The sequence below is a fragment of the Myotis lucifugus genome, unplaced genomic scaffold (assembly GCF_000147115.1).
Source record: "Myotis lucifugus unplaced genomic scaffold, Myoluc2.0 scaffold_966, whole genome shotgun sequence".
Lineage (NCBI taxonomy): Eukaryota > Metazoa > Chordata > Mammalia > Chiroptera > Vespertilionidae > Myotis > Myotis lucifugus.
The window spans coordinates 114,893-133,239 of NW_005872014.1; the positions used below are offsets into that span (position 1 = coordinate 114,893).

Sequence of the window (18,347 nt, forward strand, 5' to 3'; positions counted from 1 at the left end):
TCTGCGTGAAGCTGGCGCACACTCAGATGAGGCCCGGCTACGGCAGCAGCTGCTCTCTGACAGACTCCAATGGAACTCAGCAGCAGTGGGGTCTTGGGATGAGTGTCAGCTCCCTGCAGGCCAATCCTGTGCTCTGAGCCTTGAGACTCACTGCCAGTTGCCATCAGAACGGTGCCTGGTGGAGTGTGAAGATCAGGAGGCTCAGCTGCAGGCCGCCTGGCCCGCTGGGGGGTGTAGTTCGAGGGTGGTGGGCCCTAGCTCAGGCCGTTGCCGGCTTGCCTAACCTCCCAGGGAGGTCTCTGCTCCCTGGGGTGACACACCCAGGCTGTCCCCCTGCTGGAGGTGCAGGGCATTGAGGTACCAGCTAGATCTCTGCTCAGAAGGGACCAGTGGTGGCCGAGTGCAACCGGGCTCTTGCCAGTAACAGGGAATCGGACAGGGTGACCGGGCTGAGCTGGAGCACCTGCGGGAGAACTGCTCCTGGGGAATCGCTGAGCCAACCACAGCTGAAGAGATGCATGTGCAGTGCGCCAGGGGAAGGGGCAGTGCGGGGCCTGCCCTCCGGCTCTGCACAACTGGCCAGGGAGGAGATGGGGTGGGTGCATGAGGTCTGGGAGGGACGCTGAGGCCATGCTCCCTGACCAGCTGCAGGACAGCTTCCTGCTGCAGGGCATGGGCCAGGCCCTCGCACAGGCTGCTTCCAGCAGCGTCTGCACCCGCACAGAAAGGAGCCCTCACTGCATGGTCCTGCTTACTGGTTCTTTTTGCTGTTTCTCTTTCTGTGAACCTTGACCTTGCTCAGACCAAAGGTACTTCCGGCCCCTGCTGGGGGCAGGTGGGCTGGGGGTGTTCCTGGGCGCAGAGCTCTGCCTCAGCTCCTCCTGGCCCTTTCCCACCACCTACAGTTCTTCCCAGAAAGCCTCTCGAGCAGTTTGCAGACTGCATCAAGCGGGGCTTGCTCTACATTACGGAGCTTGGTGCTCTGGTTCCATTACCCCTGCCCCCACAGCCCTGGCTCATGTACCACTCCATCATCTGTGTCCTGGGCATCCCGCCACCATTGTGGCAAAGTGGGTCCCCGCTAAACACCTGCGGACAAGGTCAGGGGTGTCCCTGGTCCCTGGCTGGTGTAGTGTTGTGTCCACCACGCCCTTGACTCTCTCCAGGGGCTGTGTCAAGGCCACACGCGGGCAGCTGGGCCGGCTCTTCCTCATGGCTGGGCTGTGCAGCCCCAGAGCTGGCCGCCAGGCTGCTCCAGTTACAGAGCGCTCGGTCCTATTAAGTTGACACATGGAACCAGTCACATCGGGTAATTAGTGTCATGGTGGTGGCAGCAGCCTTTGTCCACTTCTACGGGGTTCCCCACCTTCAGGTCGCCCACTAAAGCCTGGAGGCGGGCTGTACTGATGACTCACATATCTGCGCCTCCTTTCTGAAGCTGGAAGGGAAGCTCCCCAAGTGCCTTAACGGTAACTTCTTACCTGAGGTGAGAGGAAGCATCTGAGGGGTCTGTTTCTAGAAGAACCTCTTAGAGAACCCGGGGCCCGCCAGGCTCCTGCCCAGCTTTCCGCTGCGGCCTGTGGAGAAACTGCCCGTGTCCCCTGCTGCCCCTCCTCAGCCGGCAACGCCATCCCCTGGGCACAGACGCCTTCGGGGCTCATGTTGGGATTTTACTCTCCTCCAGCCGTTTCTGGGGAAAATAATGGGCTGGGCCTTTTTGGACATTCTGTTTCTGGAGCAAAATGTCCCTCATACCCCCGTCCTTCCTGGGTGACCCGGCTTAGAACAGGACACCCATTCGTGGCAGTTTTCAGAGATGATTGTAAACTCGTCTGTTTCTGGGGCTGGATCTGCTGATGGCAGGAAGCACGGAGTCCCCAGCTCCGAGGCAGCCGGCTAGTCATGGAGGTGTGTCCGGGCCTCAGATACCTTGAGTTTTCATATTTGTCCTTGGGAGAGTGATGTAAGGTTACAATGGGGAAAGATATTCAATCTTCAATACTAGGTTTTAAAAAGAAAACTGCTGTGTTGATATGTACCTAGAGGCAAAGATTATGGTGAAACTGAAAGGAAATACAGAGACAATTAGCATTCAAAGAAGAAAAAGAACAATGCCTGTGACTTGTCAATGTCAGCGTGACACGGTGAAAGACGATGCTAGCCTCAGAGTCCGGCCTAGCGTCAGCACCTCGGAGCCGAAGCTCCCGCACAGAGAGCCCGCCTGGCCCCACATAGCGGGGCCCATCACCAAAGGGCTGCGCCTTGCTCAGGGAGAGCAAGCCCTAGGCCCTGGCCTCTCTCTCAGTGAGGCTCTGCCCTGATATCACTCCCTGGCCTTTCTCTCCGAAAGTCCTAGCCAGGCACAGGGCCCCAGCACCCTTGGCCCTGGGGCCTCTCTTAAAACATTCGAGAACTTGAAGAAGCTACCCTAGAGGACAAGCCCCATAGGGACCCCGGCTCCCTAGTGGACTGGAGGGGCCAGATTTCCAGTCTCTGGCTGAGGTCCACTTGGGCAGCAGTGGTGGCTTGCGTCCCCTCCTTAGGCCTAAGCAGTCCTAGCCTTGAGGGGCAGATAGTGAGGGTAAGGGGCTGTCCTCACGCTGAGGATGGCCTGTGACTTATCCACAAAGGGCTCTCTGGGTTTCAGAAAAGTAGTGCTTAACCATGGGCCACTGTTACCAGGCAACCTGGCTGTCCACTGTGACCTGGGTGAGAGGTCACTCACGGAGCCTAAAGAGGCCACACACAGGAGACCACATGAAGGTGGAATGGTTCACACATGACAGGATCTCGGAGGATCAGAGCCGTGAGATAAGAGCTGGCCCTCCTGCCAGACAACCAATCCCTCTTTCAGCCTAGACTTGTGGGCGCATGGAAGGCTCCCTATGACCTGCTGACAGAGGAAGCAAAGTCGTGGCCTGGCTTACCGGTGACTCTGCATGATGTCAATATCCAACAGGAAACTGGACGGCTGCGCTACAAAGGACCATTCGGGATGTTTGTGAAGGACAGTGGGTAATGAACCCATCACGATGGGCAGAGATTGGGCCGTTCACCTCCTCATTCACCTTGAAGATCTCCTACCTGCAGACTTTTTCCATGGCGGTCACCGTAGGGGAAAAAGCATGAGTGAGGATACGATGGCAAAGGAGTTCCAATACAAGGATGCTATCCTGTGAGTGTTGAGCACAAACTGGAGTGTGCTATGTTGCATTGTGAAGTTGTACAAGTTAATATAATGTCATTAACTACATGATCCCCCAATATTTAATAATGGGATAATTTTAAAAGAATCTTTGTCAGTCTTCCTCTTGTTTTTGAAAGTAAGAGACATTCCTCTGTTTTCGAATAATGCCAGCATAGTTTTGTTTACTTGCCTCTGTTCATTAAGGATCATGGAAAGCCTCTGTTAAGATTGAGCAGTAGCAGGTGTGCTTAGGGCGTCAGCCATCAGACAGTTATTGAGGAAGATGGCTAGGAAAATAAAAGACAATCATTAAGAGAAAACAAACACCAAGTTCTATTCCAGAGTCCATTCAAGACAATCTCTAAATATTGGGCTACAGCATCACTAAACAGAGGAGTGAGGATCGCTGTGGCAATCTAATGTGTTTTTAGTTTGTAGTTTCCATGTCTCTGGTGATGACATAGATGTTCAGAAAAATTTCTGAGTGGTCCGCAACAGCAGACATGGATGTTTTCCTTGATTTATATCCAAGACACCAGATTCAGCTTGAAAATATTCAGGACATGAGAAGATTCATTTTCTCAATGGTTCCAAGCCAAAGATGTGAGAAAACTGGGAAGGTTCATGGTAGAGTTATAACCTACATGGCTATAACCTAATTGGAATAATTCAGAATTGTTCATGGACTGGGAAAATGTGCAAGAGGAAACACACAAGGACGATAACGGCAGTGAGCTCTCCTGCAGCAGCTGCCACCTCGACTAGACACAAATCCCAGCAGGACACTAAAGGTGAGGGGCAGAGTGCGAACCTTGAGGAAGTGTGCTACCCTTTACAAGAGCCATGTGAATTCTGTGATTTACAGAAGCAGGGAAACATGGATTATGTACGGAAATAATTAATGGTGGGGGGACAATGTTCAAAGAAATATACATTGTGATGAAAGGGAATTTAATAGTTTGGGGCGACAAGACAGAGACTGTGCATTTATATCTGCAGCTTGGGTCATTATCAAAGTCGTATAAAGTTTATTGAGATGGTGAGCTGAAAAAGACATCCAAAGATGGACCAAAAATTGTAACATGGAAATGCCCACTGATTCCTGCTCTAATATAGAAGAAGGAATGCTTTGGTTAGCCCATTGGCTGATAGCACCTTTTCAAAAAGTTTTATCCGAGTAACTATCTCTTTGGGGGAAACAATGAACTAGATAATTCAGCGACCACAGGAAAATGGTTATGAACAGAAATTGGTCTCAGAATCCAAAATAATACTATAGCCCTCACTAAGACTAGGAGCTTTTGAGGGTCAGGTGACCAGTGAATTTTTGCTCAGGTCCATTTTGAAATAGGTCCAAATTTGATCTCACCCATTCTGTGGTTGCTCCTGGTTGTAAAATGCATAACTGAAATACTATACCAGAGGAATTATCCCACACACTCATCACCGATGAGTCAAGGCAACTGTGGAGAGAAAGTCTAAACCAATCCATAAGAACTGCCTGTAACTGTGCAAGTATTAAGTTAGAAGCTGTACCATCTGCCTGATGAATAGGAGAGATTTGTGCCAACATGAAGGATTTGAAAGATTCAGGAGTGCGAATTTGGGCACATTCTCATTACGCTTTTGGTTTGTTTTGAGAGAAAGAAGGAGGAAGAGAAGGAGGAGGAGATTGGACAGGAACCAGAAAGAGAGGAGGAAAAGATGGAGAGAGTAGAGGAGGAAAGAAAGTGTAGAAGAAATAGAAAGAATAAGAAAAGGATGAGAAGCAAGAGGAGGAGGAGTAGGAGATGGAGAAGAAAGAGAGAGAGGAGAAGACACAACTTGGAAAGTGGCAGTGTACTCACCGATTCTTTAACTACAGGAGACCCTATGCTGCTGTTGTACCATGTGGTTACTTTGCTTGAGCAACTTCAAAGCCCACATCACCTTGTTCCATATGCACCTACAGTACAGGCAAATGCCTCCTCCTCGTGTTCCCATAGTTCAATCCAATTTGCCTTCTCTCAGGTGGCAAGGCCCCCACACACCTTCATTATCTTCCCTCAGGGATGAGTCATCTCTACAGGCTGAAGGTCCTCACTGCCCTTTTCTTCCACAGGAAATACTTCTTGCTGGTCAGTTACAATGATGACGTTATCCAGAATGGGCCAAGTGAGTGGGACAATTCTACTCTAGAGTTGATACACTTTTAGAGTCAGTAGCTGAGGAAGAAATCTGACTGAAATTCAGAATTCTTACTCAGTGAAATATGTTTGTGTCCAGTGCTCTTCTGTGGGGCAGGCAGGTGTCTGAGGTAAATAATGATTGTTGGCATCTGGCCCCTGCTACCAAGATGGAGAACCAGCGCCCAGGGAGCCTCTGGATTTTAGAGGCAGATTACTCCTCAGTTGGGTATATGACTCCATGGAGTGACCTGAAAGTTTGCTTCTTTTGAATTCAACTCGGAAAAAGACAGGCACTGTCACAGGTGCAGGCTGCTGCGTGTCCCCCTCCATGCACCGCAGCAGACGTGATGCTCCTACCAGTGTCCCCGACAGATGGGGATTGTGGTTGGGACCTTGGGAAGGCTGGTGTGTGAGTCACAGTGCAGGTGTTCAGGATTCCCCACCCATGAGCATATCCTTGTTTACTTACCTTTGGTTCACTCAGCAGGTGTGCTGCAGGGTGTTAGCCACCAGACAGTTAATGAGGACTGGTGTCTATGAAAAGAAGAAAACTAAGAGTTACGAAGCCAATTTCTAACTACAGAGTCCGCCAAACAAGGCAGTTCATGAATACTGGGTGACAGCATCACTAGATGGAGGAGTGAGGACCGCTGTGCCAATCCAATGGCTCTCCTGGCTTCCATTGTGAATGTCTGTGGTGATGACATAGACCATCTGACAAATTTCTGAGTTGTCCACAGCAGCACACATGGATTGTTTACATGACTTATAGCTAAGACTCAGATTCAGCACAAAGAGCTTCAGGACATGAGTATATATTTGGATCAATGATTCCAAACCAGAAGCGAGAAAAATTGGAAAGGTTCATGGTAGAAAGCTGGCAAATCTGATCATCAGGGTTCCCTGGGTTGCTGAGAGCTGGGGAAGAGGTAACTAGGGGCCAAGCTGCATAGGTGTCCTGGCTCCCCACAGACCTGTGGGCGGCAATGGCTCCAGCCTCTGGCTGAGTCCATCAGGGCATCGCTGGTGGCTTCCATCCCATTAGTCAAAAGTTGTCCTAGCCAGTGCTCGCTTCGGCAGCACATATACTAAAATTGGAACGATACAGAGAAGATTAACATGGCCCCTGAACAAGGATGACACGCAAATTCGTGAAGCGTTCCATATTTAAAAAAAAAAAGTTTTCCTAGCCAGAGGGGCAAACATTCTGGGTGAGGGGCAGTCATCACCCTGTGGATGGACAGAGATTTGTCCCACAGGATTTCCTGGGTTACAAAGAACAAATCTTAAACATGGGCCACCAAGTTACCGTGCAACCTGAGCTGTCCATTATGACTCGGGTGTGATGTCACTCACAGAGTCATTAAGGGCCCTGCACGGAAGACTACATCAATGAGTGTGGGCCATACCTGATCCTACCTGGCCTGATCAAAGTAGTTATATGAGGTGACGCCTTGGACCCTACGGTCAAACAAGGAGTCCCTGTCTCTACCTAGACCTGTTCACTCATGAAAAGCTCCCTGTGGCCTGTTGACATTGAAGCCGTCATGGCCTGTCCTCCTGATGGATTTGTATGATGTTGATAAGCAATGTTATTTCCTTCTGGAATAATATGAGTACATTTCTCCGTACTTACCTTTTCCTCACTAATATCAGTGTGAGCTTCTGTTAGGACTGGGCAGTAGCAGGTACGCTGTAGGGCCTTAGGCATCAGTTCATGAGGAATTGTATCTATAAAAAGAAAAGAAAATCATTCATTCAGTGTTAAAAAACAAGTTCTAATCCAGATTCTGCTCAAGACGGTAAATATTGGGCTACAGCATGTAACACTAAGTGGAGGAGTGGGGGCTGTGGTGGCAATCCAGTGGGGTTTCTGAGTTCTCTTTCCATGTCTGGGGTGATGACACAGACATTCTGAAAGTTTTCTGAGTGCTCCAGAACAGTGGACATGGATGGCTTACTTGATTTGTATCCAAGAGATCTAATTCAGCATGAGGAGATCAATTTTGTCCCAGGTTTCAAGCCAGATGTGAGAAAAACTGGAATGGATCATGGTAGTGTTATAACCCACACAGGAGGAAGGTAGAATAATTCAGAATTTGCCAGGGAACAGAAAATGTTCAAGAGGAAGCACACCAGAGTAACAAAGACAGTGAGCTCTTCTGCGACAGTTGCTACCTTGATTAGACTCAAATCCCAGCAGGACCCTAAAGGTGAGGGGAGAGTTTGGCTTCTGAGGTGGTGTGCTACTCTATGTGACATGTAAATGCCCACTCTCCCTTGTTTTAAATTATGAAGAAGCAGTTCAAAAGTTTATGGTGGTGGTAATGTTAGAGTTGATTGGTAATGTGAGTCCTATTGCCCATCTGGGAGTGCCCACATGGCATACCTTTCACCAATGCATGGGGAACTATATCGATGACTGGAAACAGCATATTTGAAGAGCTGCATGAAGACTCTTCTATGAAAACCAGACCTTGGGAACTGCACCCTCTCAATGGGAAAGTCCAAATGTGACGAGAGACATTGAACCCCAGAGGCAGGGGCACTGGGCCCTGTCCAGTCACTGAACTCACGGTGGATCTGATCAGCCTGAAATACAGCAAATCCAAGCAGGATCTAGTGAGTCTGTCGGCACTGATGTACAGTGTTGGCTAAAGAGTCATGTGTTCCTAGCGGTGGGGAGAGGAAGCTCACGGCATTGTTGCTCCATCTAGTGAAGCAGAAATGTCCCCGTGAGTCCCAGGGCCCAGCAGCCTAGGCCCTGTGCCTAATTCTCTGATATTCAAGGGAAGCCTTATTGCCTAATACAGGTCAATTATATAAAAATCAAACTTTATTGTTCACAGAAAATATCTATTCTAATAGAGCCACAGCTACTTATTTACATAGAGTCAATGACTGATATCTAATAATGAGGAGAGGCTTGGAGTTTCTGCAGAAACCGTAAGCCATTGAGTCTCTGGCTGTTACAGAAACAGCTCGCTGACCTCTGACCTAGGATTCCCTTTATAATCATTAAACAGTTGGTTAAGAAATTTAGAGAGGTCTTTTTCCCTAAAGACAAAAATTTCCATGCTTATTATTCACTAATGGCCCAGTGCACAAATTCATGCACATGGAAAGGAAATGAAGTAGAAGAAATATTTTAATATTGCAATTTGCCTTTTATAATAGAAGTGTGAACCAAATTCATGATCAACAATGACAGATGGAAACACGTGTGTGATTGGTGCCAGTTAGAGTTGTATATGTATCACACATGTGTGAGTCAACTTAGCCTTTTATATATAGACTAGGGGCCCAGTGCATGAAGATTCGTGCACGGTGGTGTGGGGGGGGTCCCTCAGCCCAGTGGTTGGCAAACTCATTAGTCAACAGAGCCAAATATCAACAGTACAACGATTGAAATTTCTTTTGAGAGCGAAATTTTTTAAACCTAAACTAAATAGGTAGGTACATTGTTATTAACTTAAAATTAGGGTACTCCTAAGCTGGCCTTTGCTAAAAATGTCCTCAACCTGATTGAGGTACATTCGCTGAGGTTGACCCCTTACAACTCTCCCATCCACACTCATCTTGTATACTTGTTTCATCTATCTTTTGTCACCAGCGCAAGATTTGCGGATGCGACTAGCACTAACCACTGCACAATGAGACTGCTGACTGACTGGCTCACTCAACTCCTGCATGAATCATGTGTGCTTCCCCTGCGCTGCATATCCCACAGCCCACCTGCACCGTGTCTCCCGTCGCCCGACCAACCGACACCCCCCACTTCTTCTAATGCCACTTCTTCAAAATAGACTCGCCCAGGCCAAACAACGACTTCTGCGCATGGGCCACGAAGTTTCAATCGCACTGTATGTGCGCACCCGCACATGGTATTTTGTGGAAGAGCCACCCTCAAGGGGCCAAAGAGCCGCATGTGGCTCTCGAGCCACGGTTAGCCAACCACTGCCTCAGCCCGACCTGCACCCTCTCCAATCTGGGAGCCCTCAGGGGAGCCCTCTCCAATCCCGGAGTTTCTGTCTGTCTTTGCAATCATATGAAGGAATTGTCTGAGACCTCCAACCCAGTTTGGTTTGTTGCGCACAGAATAACTGAGGCATTTTTTTCTTTGCTTCATTGGTGGAGATTTCCTGGAAGTTTTAGGATATCTTCCCTTTAATTTCTCCTAGACAATCTGACTTTACTTATGTCTTCACCTTTGCTTTCTCTCCATCCCCTACCGCAACAGTAACTTGCTCCAGGCTCACTTTGCTCTAGTCTAGTGTCTAGGAGATCTGTCTGCCACCAGAACTATGGTTCCCAGCATTCCTGGTGCTCCCCGCGCTCTGGGCTTCTGCTTCTGGTCCTGGGGCTGCCATCAGAACTATTCCCAGAATTCCTAGTGCTTCCCGCTCTGGGAGTGACCGAGGGAGCCACAGCCCCCCAAGCCTCCAGCTCTCCTGCTCTGCTTTCCGCCCAGCGACCACGGGAGCCACGTCCCCACACAGGAGCAACCGAGGGCACCACGTCCCCCCAAGCTGCTGGCTCTCCCACTTCTGCCCTCTGCCAGTGTATGCAAATTAACCACCATCTTTGTCGGAATAATTTGCATATTCACCCTGATTGGCTGTTGAGCATAGCAAAGGGACAGTCAATTTATATGTTTCTCTTTTATTATATAGGATACTAGGGGCCCAGTGCCCTCAGCCCTGGACTGCACTCTCTCCAATCTGGGACCCCTCACCTCGAAGGATGTCCTACTGCCGGTTTACAGGGATCAGGCCTAAACTGGCAGTCGGACATCCCTCTCACAATCTGGGACTGCTGGCTCCTAACCACTCACCTGCCTGCCTGCCTGCCAGCCTGCTCGCCCTCAACTGCTCCCCGCCGCCGGCCTGCTTGCCCCTAAGTGACCCCCCACCAGTCTGATCACCCCCAATTGCCCCCCCTGCCAGCCTGATCACCCCCACCTTCCCTCCCCACTGGCCTGCTCGCCCCCAACTGACCCCCTGCTGGCCTACTCACTCCAAATTGCCCCCCCCGCTGTCCTGATCACTTCCAACTGACCCCCACTGATGGCCTGCTCGCCCCCAACTGGCCCCCCTGCTGGTCTGCTTACCCCCAATGGCCCTGTCCCCCATCAGCCTGATCACAAAAAACTGCCATCCCATCCTGGCCTAATCACAACTGCCCTCCCCTCTTGGCCTCTAACCGCCTCTACCTCAGCCCCGCCACCATGGCTTTGTCCAGAACAACGTCTGGAAGGTCTCCTGGAAGGTCTCCCAGTCTAATTAGCATATTACCCTTTTATTAGTATAGAGGCCTGGTACATGGGTAGGGGTCCTGCTGGGGTGCCTGGCCAGCCTGGGTGAAGGTCTGCAGGCCTTTTTCAGGCTCACCACACCTCCTTCAGTGTGGGGGTCCCCACTGGGGTGCCTGGCCAGCCTGGGTGAGGGACTGATGGCTTTTTGCAGGCTGGCCAAGTCCCCCAGTGGGGACCCAAGCTCCTAGCCTCTCCTTTTTTTCTTTCAGCGCCTCCTTGAGTGGAGGCCAGGACGGGCTGGAAGCAGGTATCTGGGATTTATTTATCTTCTATAATTGAAACTTTGTAGCCTTTAGCGGAGCCCAGGGACGACCAGGACAGGCAGAAAGCTTGGCTTCCTCCATCGCCAGGCCAACCCAAGCCTCCTGCTGCTCCAGCTCCGTGGCCGCTTCCATCTTAGTTGGGTTAATTTGCATACTCATTCCTGATTGGCTGGTGGGTGTAGCAGAGTGATGGTTAATTTGCAAGTTTCTCTTTTATTAGTGTAGAGACTAGGGGCCCAGTGCACAAATTCGTGCACCTTGAAAGACTCTGCGGCCGAAACCGGTTTGGCTCAGTGGATAGAGCATTGGCCTGAGGACTGAAGGGTCCCGGGTTCGATTCCGGTCAAGGGCATGTACCTGGGTTGCGGGCACGTCCCCAGTGGGGGATGTGCAGGAGGCAGCTGATCGATGTTTCTCTCTCATCGATGTTTCTAGCTATCTCTCTCCCTTTCTCTCTGTAAAAAAATCAATAAAATATATTTTTTTTTAAAAAAAAGAAAGACTCTGTGAGTCATGAGGCTACGGTACACACAGGGGCGGGTCTCAGCCCATCCTCCACACCAAGGCCCCCTGTCCCCTGCCTGCCAGCAACCCTGCTCCCACTGCCACTGCTCCCATGAGCTGACGGCGCCGGCCCCACTTGTACCCCCTGAGGGCACAGAGTGATTGGGGTCAGTGCCAGCAGCAGGTGCAAGAGAGGCGGCGCTGTCAGCAGGTGTGAGCAGCAGCTGCTGTCCCAATCACCCCTCAGGAGCAGGGGTAGGTGGAGAAGCCCTCAGGGGCAATCAGAGCTGGCAGCTGCTGCTCACACCTGCTGATGGCGCCGAGCAATCGAGAGCGGCACCAGGTACCAGCAGCAGGTGCAAGTGGTGGCTCCGGCGCCAGGTGCTGGTGCAAGCGGGACTGGTGCTGGCAGTGGGTGCGAGTGGCAGCTCTGGCACCAGCAGCAGGTGAGAGCAGGGCCACTTCCGGCAGTGGGTGCGAGAGGTGGCTGCCTGCCCCGATCTTCCATCAGGAGCAGGGGGAGGTAGAGAAGCCGTCCAGTGTAATAGGGGCTGACAGCCAGCACTCACACTTGCTGACAATGCTGAGCGATCGGGGCCAATGCTGGGCATCAGCAGTAGGTGTGAGCAGTGGTTCCGGCACCGGCCGCAGATGCAAGTGGGCCGGTGCCAGCAGCAGGTGCAAATGCCGGGTGGGACTGTTTTTGTGCAAGAGAAAGAATTTTCAGTAACCACTACAGGCTCGCCCTGATGACAGTGACAGGCACCCTGACTTGGATTGGTGCCCCCACTCACCTGCTCTACCATCCTGCTGTGGCTGACACCCGCCGTGTTATGCGCACACCCCCTGATGGTCAGTGCACATCATTGCGACCAGTTGTTCGTTTGTTCTGCCATTCGGTCTATTTGCATATTAGCTTTTTATTATATAGGATACTAGAGGCCTGGTGTATGAATTTGTGCACTAGTGGGGTCCCTCTGCCTGGCCTGCAGGATCAGGTAGAAAAAAGCTCTCCGACATTCCCCAAGGAGTCCTGGATTGCAAGAGGGTGCAGGCCAGGCCGAGGGACCCCCACCAGTGCACCATTGGGGCCAGGGAGAGACACGGAAGGTTGGTCGGCTGTGGAGGAACCTCAGGAGGGCTCCAGGGTGTGTCTGGCCCATTTTGCTCAATCCCAATCGGATGGACCCCCAGCAGCAAGCTAACCTAACCTGCTGGTCAGTGCACATCATAGGGAGCAGTTGAGCAGCCTGAGCATATCATTAGCATATTAAGCTTTGATTGCTTGAACAGCCAACAGGTCAACCACACACAGCATATTAGGCCTTTGTCATATAGGACTAGAGGTCAGATGCACAAAATTCGTGCATGGGGGAGGGGTGTCCCTCAGCCCAGCCTGTGCCCTCTTGCACTCTGGGACCCCTTGGAGGATGCCTGCCTAAGCTGTCAGTTGGACATCCCTCTTTCAGTCCGGGACCCTTCACTCCTTACCGCCTGCCTGCTGTGGAGGCGGGAGAGGCTCCTGCCACAGCCACTGCGCTTGCCAGCCTTGAGCCCAGCTTCTGGCTGAGCAGTGCTCCCCCTGTGGGAGCGCACTGACCACCAGGGGGCAGCTCCTGCATTGATTGTCTGCCCTCTGGTGGTCAGTGCACATTATAGCAACCAGTCATTCTGCCGTTTAGTCACTTTGCATATTAGGATTTTATTAAATAGGATAGAATAAACTTGCTTAAGTAGACATGCTTTCTGATGTAGCTAAACTTTTTCCAGGCCAGTGAAGCACCCCAACTTCTCTTTCAGGTGATTGTCAGCAACACAGCAGTAAATATCAACACAAAGCAGATCATTATTGTAGATCACGCAGGAAGAACAAAGGGTGAAATATTTAACTGCAGCAGTGTTTGTCTATATTCTGTACAGTGAGAAAACCTTAAGTCATTGTCAAGGTCCACCATTTCTTACTTCTTTTCAGTCAAGTAAAGTTTCTAAGCTTTCTAAATCTCCGTTTTCTGGCTAATGAAAAGAAAATAGTATTCCACCAAGTCTCATATCTACCTACTCCAGGACTTCTGTGAGGATCAAATGAGATGAGGCACAGGAAAACACTTCACAGATATTTGGTTAAAGTGTGAAATGTTTTAACCTGTGTTTGTGTGCTGAAGAAAATGCAAGGGGCTATTCGTTGCTAGGGAGAGGAAGCTGGGCATTGCTACATGACCTCATTACCCAGCAACCACAGCCACCGTTTCCAGGCTGGGTTGGGCTGTGGACTGCATTTTGTGCCATGGGGTTTCGGCAGAATCAGCTGAGATTTGGCGAACTGTCACTCCAGGATGGTGGCAGGGCCTGTGTCCCACTTGGGGGAAGCCAAGTATTGCTTTTTGGGCTCCAGGTCTGTGGTGCCATTTCTTTTTCTTTCTTTAAATATATTTTCTATTGATTTCCGAGATGAAGGGAGAGAGAGGGGGAGAGATAGAAACAACAATGTGAGACAATCATTAATCGGCTGCCTCTGGCTTGCCCCCTGTTGGGGATTGAGCCTGCAACCCAACCCGGGCATGTACCTTGACTGGGAATTGAACCCGGGACCTCTTGGTCTATGGGACAACGCTCAATCCACTGAGCCACCACAGCCAGGCTCTGCAGTGCCATTTCTTTGTGCACGTCATGGCAGCTCCTGAGCACTGCCCCCTTGTGGTCAGTGCCTGTCATAGTACCAGCCGGAAGGTGGGAAGGACATGTAGTATATTAGCCTTTTATATAGATAGATTCTTTATACATTGCTGATTGTGGGAACACTATGGAATGCCTGCAAAACGTTATCATCCTGTGTAAAGTTGGTGCACACTCACATGAAACCATTGATTCTCTATATTTTGCAAATTTTGCACAAAAAGCACACTTGTTGCTGTTTCACTGCTGTTTTTGTAAGAACACGTTTCTACTTTGCAGTCTCATCTTTGAGGAGCATATTTTTTTAAAATATATTTTATTGATTTTTTACAGAGACGAAGGGAGAGAGATAGAGAGTTAGAAACATCGATGAGAGAGAAACATCGATCAGCTGCCTCCTGCACACTATCCACTGGGTATGTGCCCAAAACCAAGGTACATGCCCTTGACCGGAATCGAACCTGGGACCCCTGAGTCTGCAGGCTGACACTCTATCCACTGAGCCAAACCAGTCAGGACTTTGAGGAGCATATTAATCCTCTGATGTTCATATTTAACTAAAATAAAAAAATGAGCCCTGGCCGGTTAACTCAGTGGTTACAGCATCTACCTACATACCAAAGGGCCATGAGTTCGATTCCTGGTCAAGGGCATAAACCTCGGTTGCAGGCTCCCCAGCCCCAGTATGGACGCGTGCCATGTGTCTCTCTCATGCTGATGTTTCTCTCTAGCTCCCTCCCTCCCACGCTCTTTAGAAATCAATGGGAAAAATACTTCGGTGAGGATTTTAAAAATAAATAAATGAGAAGAAAAAGGTATGAAACCATCCATTTCCTAGAAGTTGGAAGAGAACGTTTGTTCTATGATCTTGAATTTCCGCCTGACTGAGCAATAAACAAACCTGGCCAAGGAACCACTGCCTCCACCCTCAGTGACTAACCAGCCCCGAGGCGTCCCAGGCACAGGATGAAAACAACGCACAGCTGGGAAGATACCTTTGGCTCTACAAGGAGGTAGTGACTTCATTCACTAAGCAAACTGGTGAAGCACCTGCTGGAGCGATCCATGTCTTCAATGGGAGAATAGAAGTTTCCAGGACATTTCCCAAACACCATTGTCTTCATCTCCTAAATTCCTGTGGCAGCTACATATGACAGGGAGGCAATGCCAAACAACAATGCCAATGTAGCCCTGACACAGGGACAGAAAAAAGCGCCTGTTCTGAGGGAGAGGCCGGGCACAGGCTCAGGCTGTGGGTCTGACTCTGAGCCACATGCTGCTCCTTCTGTTCTCACTCGCCTCTGGAAGTTACAGCTCACGCTGCTGAGCTTTCAGGATTTAGTCACACACCTCGATGTGATTTGTATGAAACTTGCTTCTTAGAAAAATAAAGCTTTGAAAGGTGTGGCACAAAACAGGCTCCTAAATACTTGTAAAGGGATGAAGCAAAGCATGAACCTCAGGACCTACAATGCACGGTCCCCCATGAAGGGGACAGTAGTTGTGTCTAGTGTCCTCAGGTTTGCAAAGTGACATGCAGGTGCCCTCACCCCCCTACCCCCCAAAGGGAGAGAAGTGCCCCCTCTGAGCACCACTACGGGTATCAACTGGGAAGGCACCAGCTGCTGAGGACAGGTGTCCTGCTCGCCATCCGCCATCCAGGTCTCAGGGCGAGACTGACCTACCACTGTTCTCTCCCCATACACTTGTGCGAATAATGAATGAATGAATGAGCAAGTGAGTGAATGAGTGAGCAAATGGCTGAGTGAATGAGTGAATGAATGAATGAGTGCGTGAGTGAAAGAATGAATGAGTGAATGTGCGAATGAGTGAGTGAGTGAATGAGTGAGTGAATGAATGAGTGAATGAGTGAGTGGATGAGTGAATGATGAGAAGATGAGTGATTTCAGTAGAGTCTATAAGACATCGAGTCTCAGTCTATAAGACATCGAGTCTCTGGCTGTTACAGGAAAAACGTGCAAATGTGATTCAGGATCTTGGGTTCCTATGATAACCTCTGTGTAGCAGCTTAACAACTATCTTTTCCATGGCAGTAAGTCCTTCGTTAGGCACTCCTGACTGCAGAGCACTGCAGAACATGTGTAACACCCTGTGTGAAGGTGAGCGCTCTCCAGGGAAGGCAGTCCTCGGCAGCTGCTGCTGTCTGCACAGAGCTCAGGCAGAAGGGGGCATTGGAATGAGTGCCTGTCCCTGCAGGTGGGTCTGGTGCTCAGATCCGTCAGACACATTGTAGTTGTCTCTGGCAACACAAGTACAGAGTTTGTGACTTATCAATGTGCAGAGTGATGTCACTGAAGTCTGCTAATGCCGAAATATAAAGTCCTGCCCTGAATGCGTCCCAAACACCACTAGTTTAAGTCTATTTCATGGTCGGTAGTGACACACTGAGGAGACCTCTGCAAAGTATTTTTTAAAATATATTTTTCTTGATTTCAGAGAGGAAGGGAGAGAGAGAGAGAAACATTGATGAGAGAAAATAAGTGATCGGCTGCCTCCTGCACGCCCCACATTGGGGATCGAGCCCACATCCTGGGCCTGTGTCCTTGACTGGAATCGAACCTGGGATCCTTCAATTGCAGGCTGATGCTCTAGTCACTAAGCGAAACTGGCTAGTGCCTCTGCAAAGTTTCTAGGCTGCTATGCAAAGGTTCACATAGGAATCCCGCCAAGAACAGTCATTTTTCCTCTGTAGAACCTCACTTACAATCCCAAACAACAGAATGGAAGGAAAGTGATACAGAAATGCCTCCGGAGGTCTTTCTTAGTTTAAACCACGGCACCTCGCGCAGCACCTCTGAGGTGCTCGGAGGCCTGGACACGCTGGGTGACGTCCCTGCTCGGGGACGATGACTCTAGAAGTTGTGCACGGCCTTTCTCTGCTGCTTTGTGTAGTAAAATAATAATGCACTGTACAACATGGTTCCCACAATGTAATGATAGTGTTTTTCAAAAGTATTATTCACAGAGTAGTACATCCAAAATCACTGCATTTTTCCTTTCCTCTAGCTTATGAACAACACATTTAGTTTAAAGAGCATTTTCATACAATTGCCTTCCACCAATTTTGTGAGTAAACTGAAGGTCAGTGACTTAGCCGTGCATGAGGGGAACAGTCCAGAGCTCAACCCAGAGCTGCCATGACCAGCCCCTTCCCACCAGGGTGCTTCTACCCACAATTCGCAGTCTCCCGCTAACTTCACCACAAGGAAACAAAGAAACCCTTCGGAGGTTTCTCAAAATAGCAACTTGCATTTCAAAATAGCAACTTGAAGAATTTGGTAAAACTAGAAAATCACCCTCCACTTTTCAAAGAGTGAAAAACTTTGAATGTTACCTCTTCTCTAATTGTCCAAACGCCTTCAAGGGGGCCCTAGTCAATTACGAAGCAGCACATGAGATGGACCACTTATTGACAAGAAATCATGGACGTCTGTGCCTGATTATAATGCCCCTGCGCACCCCACTGCAGGCAATGGCCACTAAATCACATCCTGGGGCCAATCGCTTAGAGCTCAGCGTCAAATTATATTGCAAGCTGTTCATCTCACCCTCCTTTTCTAATTAATTTTCTATAAAAAGAGATGTTTAGCCCTAGCCGATTGGTTCATTGGATAGAGCTTCGGCCTGCAGACTAAAGAGTCCCGGGTTTGATTACTGTCAAGGACACAGGTGGGGGTTGCGGGCTCCATCCCCAGTAGGGGGCGTACGGGAGGCAGCCGATCCATGATTCTCTCTCATCATTGATGTTTCTACCTCTCTCTCCCTCCCCCTTCCTCTCAAAAAGCAAATATATGTCACAGGCCTTCATTTTACTCAGAAAAATCACTGGAAGGCAATTTTGTGTATATGTACACACAGACACAGAGAGAGATGTTCAGAGTCTATTTCCAGCTGTGACCAGTGACAGCGTTATCCCAGCAGCGTTCTATCTGGAGGGAGAGTGGGCGGCTCCTGCAGGAAGTGCAGAGGACTGGCAGCTGCTTTACTCTGTGGCTCCACTAGAGAAAAGACTGAAAGCCCTTGGCACTTTGAGTGAATGGGAACTTCTTACCTCTAGCAGAAGTCACTGCACCCAATACGGCTGCGGCGTCTCAGAACACGGCGTCCTATTAAAAGTCAATACATTTACGCAGAGTTCTATGTCCAGCACCGAGAGTCCCGCAGAGGGAGGAGGGCGGCCAGCTGGGACAGGGCACCTGCGGACCAGGGGGCCGCCC

At 49.9% G+C, this 18,347-nt stretch overlaps 1 long non-coding RNA gene and 1 other non-coding gene across 3 annotated transcripts; one reads left to right on the forward strand and one right to left on the reverse strand.

The window, feature by feature from the left end:
• Positions 1–1,023: 1,023 nt before the first annotated feature.
• Positions 1,024–18,213, reverse strand: LOC106695234. Of its 2 annotated transcripts, none has more exons than XR_001346307.2 (5): positions 18,182–18,213; positions 6,992–7,086; positions 5,825–5,889; positions 2,928–3,474; positions 1,024–1,949 (listed from the first exon to the last, which is right to left on the reverse strand). It is a non-coding gene; the product is annotated as an uncharacterized LOC106695234 (long non-coding RNA). The 2 variants fall into 2 exon arrangements; XR_002827241.1 differs by lacking the exon at positions 18,182–18,213 and adding an exon at positions 7,745–7,891.
• Positions 6,420–6,526, forward strand: LOC111824143. The gene has a single exon (XR_002827242.1). It is a non-coding gene; the product is annotated as a U6 spliceosomal RNA (small nuclear RNA).
• Positions 18,214–18,347: the final 134 nt, after the last annotated feature.